Below are 13,196 nucleotides of genomic sequence, written 5' to 3'. Positions count from 1 at the left end.
ACAACTCCCGTTTAAGATTTTTTGCAGGAAAACTTCTCTCTAAATGGGAAGGCCCCTATGTTATCGAAGAGGTCTATCGTTCCAGTGCCATAAAAATCAACAACTTCGAGGGCACAAATCCGAAGGTGGTAAACGGTCAAAGAATCAAACATTATATCTCAGGTAATCCCATAAATGTTGAAACCAATATTAATGAAACCGTAACACCGGAAGAATACATAAGGGACACTTTCTGGAACGTTTCAGACTCCAAGAAGGAATATGTATGTGGTACGGTAAGTAAACCGACTCCAAAACAATTTTTAAGGCAATATTTCTCTGTTTTGGAATATTTAGAAAAATAAGTAGCAGTCCGGGAAGGACACGAGGGCCCCACGAGGGTGGTGGGCGTGCCCTACCCCCTGGGCACGCCCCGTACCTCGTGAGCACCTCGTGTGCCTTCCAGACTCCGTTTTCTTGCACGTTATGTATTTTGGTCGGTAAAAATTCATTATATATTCTCCCGAAGGTTTTGACTCCCGTATCACGCAATTATCCTCTGTTTTCGTTTCGAGCCGTCCCGTTGCAGTTTAAATCAACATGTCTTCCCAAGATTCGGAAGGAGAAAGCTATGTGGATGATTACTTAGCAAATCCAAAGGTCTATGGAGATGTGGAACATGATGGATGGACCATGGAGGAAGAAGAGGACTATGAACCCAAAGGGAAGGAGGAGACAAGCTCAGATGAAGATGAAGCACCATTACCTCAACCTGGGGACATGCACGTGGAGTTCAAAAAGTCAAGTCTCCCTGATAGGGTAAAGAAACCCAAGTTCGATTTTATCCCTTTTCGTCTTTTGCAGGAAAATAAGCATGACCTATGCAAAAAGATATTAACCCTGGAGTGGGAGATTGATGATCTGAGGGATCAAAATGCCGTCCTCAAGCGCAAATTAAGGGAGAAGCCTAAGCCATCAACTAAGCCAACATCACCACCACCTTCTTCACCGACAAAGGAGACATAATCACATGGGTATGGGCACTCCCCTTGGCAACTGCCAAGCTTGGGGGAGGTGCCCCAATATCGTATCACAATCACAATCACAACTCCTATCTTTACCGTTTTTCTTAGTTCAATCCTATTAGTAGTATCTTGATCTAGTAGAATAAAGTTTATGGCATGATCTAGTTTTGAGTTTTGCTTTATGATCTCTCTATGTAATCGAGTTCGTGAGCTATATATAATAAAGATTAGTGTTGAGTCAAGGGCTTGATTATTTTGCCATGATCTTGGGTGAATAAAAGAAAAGAGAAAAAGAATAAAAAGAAACAAAATGTTCATATTGATCTTATTGAGAGTAATGACTTCACATAGAAAGAGTATGATGATTAAAAGTTGTTGGGAGTTGGCAGACATAGCTTTGGTCATTGTTGCAATTAATAGGAAGTAATAAGGAAAGAGAGGTTTTCACATATAGATATATTATCATTGACATCTTTTATGATTGGGAGCACTCACTAAAATATGACATGCTAAAGAGTTGATGTTGGACAAGGAAGACAACGTAATGAGTTATGTATTTCTTATATCTAAGATAAAGTATGTTGTCATGGATCCTCTAACTTGTTGAGCTTGCCTTTCCCCCTCATGCTAGCCAAATTCTCAGCACCAAGTAGAAATACTACTTGTGCTTCCAAATATCCTTAAACCAGTTTTGCCATGAGAGTCCACCATATCTACCTATGGATTGAGTAAGATCCTTCAAGTAAGTTGTCATCGGTGCAAAGCAATAAAAATGGCTCTAAATATGTATGATTGATTGGTGTGGGAGAAATAAGCTTTATACGATCTTGTGATGTGGAAGTAATAAAAGTGACAGACTGCATAATAAAGGTTCATATCACAAGGGGCAATATAAAGTGACGTTATTTCGCATTGAGATTTTATATATCCAACCCTAAAAGCGCATAGCAACCTCTTCTTCCCTCTGCGAAGGGCCTATCCTTTATTATTATCTTCTACCTTATGCTAGAGTCATGGTGATCTTCACCTTTTATTTTTTATTTTTATCCTTTGGCAAGCTCAGCATGTTGGAAAGAACATGATATATATATATATATATAATTGGATGTAGGGGAGCATGAACCATTATTGTTGACATTACCCTTGAGGTAAAAGGTTGTGGGGCAAAACTATAAGCCCCTATCTTTCTCGGTGTCCGAATTAAACTCCGTAACCACAAGTATCGCGTGAGTGTAAGCAATTATGGAGGACTAAATGATAGTTGAGTATGTGGACTTGCTTTTTAGCTCTGACATAGACTCTTTCCGATGTTATGATAAATTGCAATTGCTTCAATGACTGAGATTATAGTTGGTCGGAGCCCAATAAGGTTTATGATTTGTACTTTTGCATTGTGAATACATCATCACTTGAACATAAGTAATCATATGACAAAATCTATATATGTTGCTGTTATGAGAATAATCATGATGCCTTCATGTCCGTATTTTATTTTTATTGATGCCTCTACCTCTAAACATGAGGACATATTTATTGTTATCAGCTTTTCACTTGAGGACAAGCGAGGTCTAAGCTTGGGGGAGTTGATAAGTCCATTTTGCATCATGCTTTTATATCGATATTTATCGCATTATGGATTGTTATTTCACTTTATATCACAATACTTATGGTTATTCTCTCTTATTTTACAAGGTTTACATAAAGAGGGAGAATGCCGGCAGCTGGAATTCTGGTCTAGAAAAGGAGCAAATATTAGAGACCTATTCTGCGCAACTCCAAAAGTCCCGAAACTCCACGAAACATCTTAAAAGAAATAAAGAAAAATCCACGCCAAAGATGAAGGCCAGGGGGCCCACACCCTTCTCACGAGGGTGGGGGGCGCCCCCCCCCCTAGGGCGCGCCCCCTACCTCGTGGGCCCCCTGGTGGCTCTCTGATGCCCATCTTCTCCTATATGAGGTCTTTCGATGAGAAAAAAATAGGAAGGAACTTTTCGGGACGAAACTCCGCCGCCACGAGGCGGAACCTTGGCGGATCCAATCTAGAGCTCCGGCAGAGCTGTTCTGCCGGGGAAACTTCCCTCCCAGAGGGGGAAATCATCACTATCGTCATCACCAACACTCCTCTCATCGGGAGAGGGCAATCTCCATCAACATCTTCACCAGCACCATCTCATCTCCAAACCCTAGTTCATCTCTTGTATCCAATTCTTGTCTCAAAGTCCGGGATTGGTGCTAGTAGGTTGCTAGTAGTGTTGATTACTCCTTGTAGTTGATGCTAGTTGGTTTAATTGGTGGAAGATTATATGTTCAGATCCTATATCCATAATATTACCCCTCTGATTATGAACATGAATATGCTTTGTGAGTAATTACGTTCATTCCTGAGGACAAGGGAGAAGTCTTGCTATGAGTAGTCATGTGAATTTGGTATTCGTTTGATATTTTGATAAGATGTATGTTTTCTAGCCTCTAGTGGTGTTATGTGAACGTCGACTACATAACAATTCACCATTACTTGGGCCTAGAGGAAGGCATTGGGAAGTAATAAGTAGATGATGGGTTGCTAGAGTGACAGAAGCTTAAACCCTAGTTTATGCGTTGCTTCACAAGGGGCTGATTTGGATCCATATGTTTCATGCTATGGTTAGGTTTACCTTAATACTTTCGTTGTAGTTGCGGATGCTTGCAATAGAGGTTAATCATAAGTGGGATGCTTGTTCAAGTAAGAACAGCTCCCAAGCACCGGTCCACCCACATATCAAATTATCAAAGTATTGAACATGAATCATATGAACATGATGAAAACTAGCTTGACGGTATTCCCATGTGTCCTCGGGAGCGCTTTTCCTATTATAAGAGTTTGTTCCGGCTTGTCCTTTGCTACAAAAGGATTGGGCCACCTTGCTGCACCTTATTTACTTTTGTTACTTGTTGCTCGTTACAATTTATCCCGTCACAAAACTATCTGTTACCACTTATTTCAGTACTTGCAGAGAATACCTTGCTGAAAACCGCTTATCATTTCCTTCTGCTCCTCGTTGGGTTCGACACTCTTACTTATCGAAAGGACTACGATAGATCCCCTATACTTGTGGGTCATCACTTACCCAGGGAAAGGAACCCTTAGCGGAACTATTCTCCCTGGAAGATATTTCTTACTACCCATGTAATATAACATAACTAGTTGGGCACTTGTCTGTTCAAGCACCAATGACCCTTACGCCTGGTCTCCACGCATACCCCGGTTCTTATATAACTGAGCGGGTATTCGGATACACTCCGGACTATCGGGTCCCGAGGTTGAAGCGAAAAGTTCCGCCATGACAAATGATCTACAATCCGGCTAGAAGACATTATACATGTCACTTTAATTACATAGTCATGCAGACTGACTAAATTCCTCCTCTATACCATCCAACGGGCGGTCTAGCCTACAATCCTGTTGAGAATACTTTGCGGCTAATTCTACTTGTCCATAAACTAAGCTAATAGGGATCTCTTTTCTGTCGGGCCCCACAGGTCCGACCTCGGCCATGTAATTTGGGTCAGCCTTGGTGTACCGCGTCTTCACCATGGCCCAGGCTTCTCGGGCACCTTGTCGGCAGGCCGATATCTTCCATAATCAAAAGCGCCACCGTGCTCCCTTGAGCTTCTCCGTAAGCTCTGCAACGCCTTCTGGCAGGGAGGCGGATGGCCAGAAGGCCTGGGCAACACCTTGCATCACCTGCCGAACTTGTTCTTGCAGATGCGAGAGCTTGGATAGAAGATCACCTGCAGACCCGGACATTTCCTCCATAGGACGACCCGTCAGCATACCCACAGACATAACGATGTTAGTCAGCTTCTTCATCAAACTCCTTCAAAAGGATTCGTTCAAGCACTTACTGAAAATGCCACGCCGAAGCCGCTTTTTCTCCTTCTCGGAGACTGCAAGCTGGGCTCGAACGTCTTTTAGTTCCACGCTCAGCTTGACATTGGCGTCTAGGAGATTGTTTTTCTCCCGCCTAACCTCAGTCAGCACGTGTTTGCCAGCCTCTAGCTGTCGCACGACATGCTGGTCCTCCGAATTTTCTCCGGTTTCATCTGCAAAATCTATTGTTAGATCTGCAGCCACGCCGCACACTATATGGTAACCATCATTCTTTAAAGTAAATGTTACTAGCAGGAGGCTTTTTCGGTTCCTGCAATGCGGCAACAGCGGCCCGCAGTTGGGTCTTGCATTCCTCCAGCTCCTGGGACAGCCTAGTATTCTTCTCTGTAAGAACCTGCACAATAAAGATGATCCTTAAATCAGTTCTGCTAACTGTTTCAAGTCTCAGGGGCTACTGATACATATAAATTGCCAGATTTACTCACCCGTACATCCTTTACATACTGATCCGTGGCTCTGGCTAGACCATCTTGAGCAGCATGGAGGTACGCCTCTCCAGAATTAAAGGCATCAAATGCCTCTGGTGAGAAACAAGCGTCACGGAGTACGGCCCGGCGGCGCCTATGATTCATGGCGCTTTCCACTTCTGAGTTAGTAGAGGATAATCTATCCGCATCCTCTGTAGGGGGATTATCCGGCGCCTGGCCCATATCGGCTTCCGCCTCTATGTCCAGTCCTGGCGCCCGACTGGTGGAGGCGTGATCAGCAACATCGCCGGACATATTCCGGCGAGCGTTTTTTCTATTAAAGAAACACGGGCGTCATTACATTTTGAGAAAGACGACAACCACGAAGCGGGGTTTTTATACCTTTGCGCCGGCATCTCCGTCCTGACCGCCTTCCTTTTTGGCCTACTCGGCCACGGCGCCTCTTGTTGGCGAGTTGCTGCGGGTTCGGCAGGGCGTCCCGAATGCCTTCCCTGTAAAAAATGTCATGTGTATATGGTGGGTGAAGTGTCTAAAAGGGGATCCTAGTTTTTGGAGTTGGGATTTTTGGTTTTTCTTATGTGCGATGTAGGGAGCAGTCCGGGATAGTCCGCCGTAATGGCCACCATGGCGTCGTCGCAACTTAACTGATAGAACTGCCGGTCTATCAGCTCCACGAAGATAACCGGATCTTCTTCAAGTCCGGAGTCGAGGGCCCGGTCAGGTTCCTTTGGTTGTGGAGAGGGGCTGCTGACCTCCTTTATGGCTTTTCGCAGTTCCTGCCGCAAACTGGCAAGGCGAATACTTACGAAAAAGAATGCGGGAAAATGGAAGTAAGGGGATATAGCTTACCTAGCTTGGAGGATTGTACATGGAGAATCCATCCCGTGGCTTGATGCGGGTGAACTCCTCCTCCTCTCCCTTGAACAATTCGGACAGAATTTTTGCTAAAGCGGCAGCATCGCCCGGACCCTTACGCCCGTAGCGGGTGGCGTCATCTACCCCGTTGAAACACCACAAGGGGTGCCCACGGTATTGAAGTGGTTGCACTCCCCGCATTATGCAAATTGACATAACTTCGATTATTGTCAATCCTGATTGAGCTAGTGCTTTGATCCGGTTCATCAGATAGAGGACTTCTCTGTTGTCTTCCACCTGGGGGCTCCGTGGGCGCCAACTTCGGCGCTTCTTCAGAGGAGCATTGTTGAACTCAGGAAGACCCCGCCGAACAGGGTCCGGAAGGGGAACGTCCTCCATATAAAACCATTCTGAAGGCCTGTCTTTGGACGACTTCTTCGGGGTACCAGACAGGTATCCGGTATCGGCGATGCGCCATATTTCGGCTCCGCCCAATTGATAAAGTGATCCCTTCTGTGTGCGAGGGACGAGGCAAAATAGCCTTTTCCACAGCTCGAAGTGAGCCTCGCAGCCCAGGAACAACTCGCAGAGAGCAACATAGCCGGTGATATGTAGAATGGAGGCATGGGTGAAATTGTGTAATTGGAGGCCGTAGAACTCCAGGAGCCCGCGGAGGAATGGATGAATTGGAAATCCGAGTCCCCTTTGTAAATAAGGAACAAGGCAGACTCGTTCCCCCATGGAGGGACATGGAAAGCTCTCCGCTTGCTCCCCGCCATTTTAGGTGGCAAGCCTGGCTCGAACGGGCACCATATACGCCGGAGGGAGAAATCCCTTGGTCTGCAGTTCGACCAATCGACTGTGTGGGACTGAACACCTCTCCCAATCACCGGGCTTAGGGCTACGGGGGTGGGAGGAGGAGCTGCGGAGGTCGGCCATGCTGGAATGGATCTTTCCGAAACGCGCTTTGATGGATTCTCGCTGAGGGGAGGATGGTGTGGATCGGATCTAAGAATCCCTATCCCTTTAATAGACAATTTATTTATCTAGCTAGGGGGGCAAATGTAAAAATGCCCTAATGCCTCGTATTCATTCGACACATGGGAGATAGCCCTTATTGGGCACAAAAGCCAAGAGGTTCAACATTTATGGGGCCGGACACTACTTACAAACACTTGGAAATTGGAGAAGAACCCGCCTTGCAATGCCGAAGACTATACTGCGCACTGGACTCATCGTCATGGAAGCCTGGTTCGGGGGCTACTGAGAGAGTCCAGGATTAGGCGGTATCCGGACAACCTGATTATATCCTTCGGCCGGACTGTTGGACTATGAAGATACAAGATTGAAGACTTCGTCCCGTGTCTGGATGGGACTCTACTTGGCATGGAAGGCAAGCTAGGCAATACGGATATGTATATCTCCTCCTTTGTAACCGACCCTGTGTAACCCTAGCCCCCTCCGGTGTCTATATAAACCGGAGGGTTTAGGTCCGTAGGACAACAACAACAGTCAGACCATAGGCTAGCTTCTATGGTTTAGCCTCTCCGATCTCGTGGTAGATCAACTCTTGTAATACCCATATCATCAAGAATAAATCAAGCATGACGTAGGGTTTTACCTCCATCAAGAGGGCCCAAACCTGGGTAAAACATCGTGTCCCCTGCCTCCTGTTACCATCCGCCTAGACGCACAGTTTAGGACCCCCTACCCGAGATCCGCCGGTTTTGACACCGACAGTGAACCTCGGTTGGGGGGCATGCATTCATAGCTTTGGATTCCCTTCGTTCCAACACGAGGGCAGGGGCTGCTAGCTACTTTGCACTTTCCTAGGTGAACCTCGGTTGGGGGGCATGCATTCATAGCTTAGGATTCCCTTCGTGCCGACATGGGGGAGGGGGGCTGCTAGCTACTTCGCACTTTGCTAGGTGAATGTGGGAATCCGGGATTAGGGGTCTCCGGACAGCCGGACTATATCCTTTGGCCGGACTATTGGACTATGAAGATGCAAGATTAAAGACTTCGTCTCGTGTCCGAATGGGACTCTACTTGGCGTGGAAGGCAAGCTAGGCAATACGAATATGTATATCTCCTCCTTTGTAACCGACCTCATGTAACCCTAGCCCCCTCCGGTGTCTATATAAACCGGAGGGTTTTAGTCCATAGGACAACAACAATCATACCATAGGCTAGCTTCTAGGGTTTAGCCTCTCCGATCTCGTGGTAGATAAACTATTGTAATACTCATATCATCAAGAATAAATCGAGCAGGACGTAGCGTTTTAGCTCCATCAAGAGGGCCCAAACCTGGGTAAAACATCGTGTCCCCTGCCTCCTGGTACCATCCGCCTTAGACGCACAGTTTGAGACCCCTACCCGAGATCTGCCGGTTTTGACACCGACATTGGTGCTTTCATTGAGAGTTCATCTGTGTCGTCGCCGTTAGGCTTGATGGCTCCTATGATCATCGATAGCGATGCAGTCCAAGGTGAGACTTTTCTCCCCGGACAGATCTTTGTGTTCAGCGGCTTCGCACTGCAGGCCAACTCGCTTGGCCATCTGGAGCAGATCGAAAGTTACGCCCTTGGCTACCGGGTCAGGTTTGGAAGCTTAAACTACACGGCCGGTATCCGCGGAGATTGGATATTCGACGGATTCGAGCCTCTGCCTTGTGCGCCACGCGGCCACGGTGAGTACGATTTAGGTCTACCATCAGACAGTGTTCAGGAGATCGCACCGGCAGCCGCTCCGACCCTCAATTCGGAGCCAGTTGCACTGTCTATGGACGGGTGGATGGACCCCGCCATGGAGGCCTTACCCTCAGCGGCGATCGAGCCAAACATCGACCTTACCCTGCATGAGAGCCGTGTTGTCAGACTGCCGGATCTTTCTCCGGCCATGGACTCCGAACCGCCTGCGCCCGTTCCTAGGGAATCCGATTGGGCGCCGATCATGGAGTTTACCTCCGTGGATATTTTTCAGCACTCGCCCTTTGGCGACATACTGAACTCATTAAGGTCTCTCTCCTTGTCAGGAGGATCCTGGTCGAACTATGTCCGGCAGGATTGGGATGCGGATGACGAAGAAATTTGCTGCCCACCCACCACCCACTTAGTAGCCACTGTCGACGACTTACCCGACATGCTCGACTTTGACTCCGAAGACTTCGACGGTATGGACGATGATGCGGGAGACGAAGAGGAACCACTGCCCATAGGGCACTAGACAGCCACCTCATCATACGATATATACATGGTGGGCACACCCAAAGAAGGCAATGGCGACGAGACAGCGGAGGATGACCCCTCCAAGAAGCAACCCAAGCGCCGACGTCAGCGGCACCGCTCTAAGTCCCGCCAAAGCAAAAGTGGTGATACCAGCACAGGAGATAATAACACTCTGGATAGCACCGAAGATGGCAACAATCCCCTCCAGCACGATCTAGGACAGGAGGATGGAGAGGCCATCCCTCCAGAGAGAGCGGCAGATGGAGAGGCGGAGGATGATAATTACATGCCCCTCTCTGAAGACGAGGCAAGCCTCGATAATGACGAATTCGTCGTGCCAGAGGATCCCGTCGAACAAGAGCGCTTCAAGCGCCGGCTTATAGCAACGGCAAATAGCCTTAAGAAAAAGCAGCAGCAACTTCAAGCTGATCAAGATCTGCTAGCTAACAGATGGACTGAAGTCCTCGCGGCCGAGGAATATAAACTTGAACGCCCCTCCAAGAGTTACCCAAAATACAGGTTGCTACCCCGAGTGGAGGAGGAAGCGTATGACGCGGCTGATCGGCCACCTCATGGCCGCGATAGAGAGGCATTCCAGCCAAAAGCTCAGCCTACACCCCGACGCCATTCAAATAAAAAGGCATGGGGAAATACGCCAGACCTGCGAGACGTATTGGAGGACAAAGCAAAACATGCAAGATCGATCTACGGATCACGAGGGCGTGCCACAATGCGAGACGATAAACATCACGCCGAATACAGTAAAAGTAAATCCGGCCGGGCCGAACACAACGGGCAAGACTCATTGGAGCTGCGTCGCAATATAGCCCATTACAGAGGTGCCGCACACCCCTTATGCTTCACAGATGAAGTAATGGATCATCAAATCCATGAGGGTTTCAAACCCGTAAACATAGAATCATACGACGGCACGATAGATCATGTGGTATGGATCGAGGATTTCCTCCTGCACATCCACATGGCCCGCGGTGATGACCTAGACGCAATCAAATACCTCCCACTCAAACTTAAAGGACCAGCTCGGCATTGGCTCAACAGCTTGCCAGCAGAGTCCATTGGCTGTTGGGAAGATCTGGAAGCCGCATTCCTCGACAACTTTCAAGGCACTTATGTGCGACCACCAGACGCCGATGACCTGAGCCATATAATTCAGCAGCCAGAGGAATCGGCCAGGCAATTCTGGACACGGTTCCTAACAAAGAAAAATCAAATCGTCGACTTCCCGGATGCAGAGGTCCTAGCAGCTTTTCAACACAACATCCGCGACGAGTGGCTAGCCCGGCACCTTGGTCAGGAAAAGCCGAAATCTATGGCAACCCTCATGACACTCATGACCCACTTTTGTGCGGGAGAAGACAGCTGGCTGGCTCACAGTAATAACATATCAAAGAACCATGGTACTTCGGATACCAAGGACGGCAATGGCAGGTCACATCGCAACAAACATAAGCGCCGCATTAACAGCGACAATACCGAGGATATGGCAGTCAATGCCAGATTCAAAGGCTCTAAACCAAGTCTACAGAAAAAACCATTTAAAAGAAGCACTCCGGGCCCGTCCAGTTTGGACCGCATACTCGATCGCTCGTGTCAAATACACGGCACCCCCGACAAGCCAGCCAACCACACCAATAGGGATTGTTGGGTATTCAAGCAGGCCGGCAAGTTAAATGCCAAAAACAAAGATAAGGGGCCACATAGCGATGACGAGGAGGAGCCCCGGCAGCCAAATACCGGAGGACAGAAGAGGTTCCCCCCACAAGTGCGGACGGTGAACATGATATACGCAACCCACATCCCCAAGAGGGAGCGGAAGCGTGCGCTCAGGGACGTATATGCGTTGGAGCCAGTCGCCCCAAAGTTCAACCCATGGTCCTCCTATCCGATCACCTCCGATCGCAGGGACCGCCCCACTAGTATCCGTCATGGCGGATTCGCCGCACTGGTCCTAGACCCAATCATTGACGGATTTCACCTCACTCGAGTCCTTATGGATGGCGGCAGCAGCCTGAACCTGCTTTATCAGGACACAGTGCGCAAAATGGGTATAGACCCCTCAAGGATCAAACCCACAAAAACGACCTTTAAAGGCGTCATACCAGGTGTAGAGGCCCACTACACAGGCTCAGTCACACTGGAAGTGGTCTTCGGATCCCCGGATAACTTCCGAAGCGAAGAGTTAATCTTTGATATAGTCCCGTTCCGCAGTGGCTATCATGCACTGCTTGGGCGAACCGCATTTGCGAGATTCAATGCGGTACCGCATTATGCATACCTCAAGCTCAAGATGCCAGGACCTCGGGGGGTCATTACAGTTAATGGAAACATAAAGCGCTCTCTCAGAACAGAGGAGCACACTACGGCCCTCGCAGCAGAAGCACAAAGCAGCCTCTTAAGGAAATCCACTAGTTTGGCGATTAAGTACCCGGACAACTTCAAGCATGCCTGGAGTAATCGAAAACTAGACCGCCTGGCACGTTCCAAGCTCGCATAGCAATGCGGCCCCCACCCCGGTCCCAGCCAAATGGCGAAACCCATGCCACACGTACATAATTACGCATTAAAAATACCATGGGCACAGGCGGGGAAGGGGGCACGACTACGGCACGCCCCAAGACGCGGCTTAAACCGCACTAGGGGCTTCGCGCTTTGTTATTTTTCTCTCTTTCAGGACATTAATCTCTAGAAACCTTGTCCGGTAGCATGATTGCCAAACACATGATGCACCAACCAAGGAGGCAGAAAGCTACATCACACCACGGAACTCCCAGGCGGATTACGATAACGAGTGAAATACTTGCTTCAATATTATTCCTCAGCTTGCCCTTCGAGGGGACATAGTCCTACTTTTTGCTTATCACACTACCTGTATCATTCTGCTTTAACACACATTTTTGAATAAACAATGCATTGCATTAAGGCTTTTATTGCATTCTTCTTCATATATATATATGTTCATTCATGACATCAAGCACCCGTACACTCTGGTACGGCTAATATGCTAGGGACTTAAGCATACCCCATAATACGGCATGAGAAGTCCGAACACTTTTGACAGTGTGGCACCCCGAACTTATAGCATTATATGCATCAACTCCGAATCATGTCTTGGGTCAATAGTTGGGTTTGCCCGGCTCCCATGTTTTGGTACCTTACGTTCCGCTATATCGGCTAAGGTAGCACTGGGAGAACTACTGCGATTGTGCCCCGGTTCTGCTGGGCTAAGAACCTCAGTAGAGAAAGCTAAAACTGATTGTCATGATAAGGCGAGAGACTGGTCGCTGTTCGAGAGGTTTTCGAGTCCTTAAAGACTTATGCCGCTTAGAGCGAGGAGTCGGCCCTGTCCGGCTCAAGGCGTGTATCGCGCTCCGAGTTCGGCCTTCCGAATACTAGGGGCTTCGCTGAAATTTAAAATTATAGAATTCTATGGCTAAGTGAGAGTGATAACGCATCATAGTACGATTGCCTTGTTCATTGTGCTGAGCACCTCCCTCGAAGGACCGAAAAATGGGAACAAGAGTGCTCAGGTTTATCCCGAACACCCCAGCACTCGTGGCATGGGGGCAGAAGCCGACGACTAGCCATCTCTCAGATTTGATAAACAACCGAACAGAAGGTAATATTTTAAATTCAAACAAGCGTTGCATAGCGCATATGAACAAGTTTTCATAAATACAGGATTACACGAGCAAGTTTACTCAAATATTATATCTTCCGCACACGCGTCCGC

This window comes from Triticum urartu, chromosome 3, assembly GCF_003073215.2.
Source record: "Triticum urartu cultivar G1812 chromosome 3, Tu2.1, whole genome shotgun sequence".
In the NCBI taxonomy this organism is placed as follows: Eukaryota; Viridiplantae; Streptophyta; class Magnoliopsida; order Poales; family Poaceae; genus Triticum; species Triticum urartu.
The sequence above is the reverse complement of the archived record's forward strand: the minus strand, read 5'-3'. Positions refer to the sequence as shown.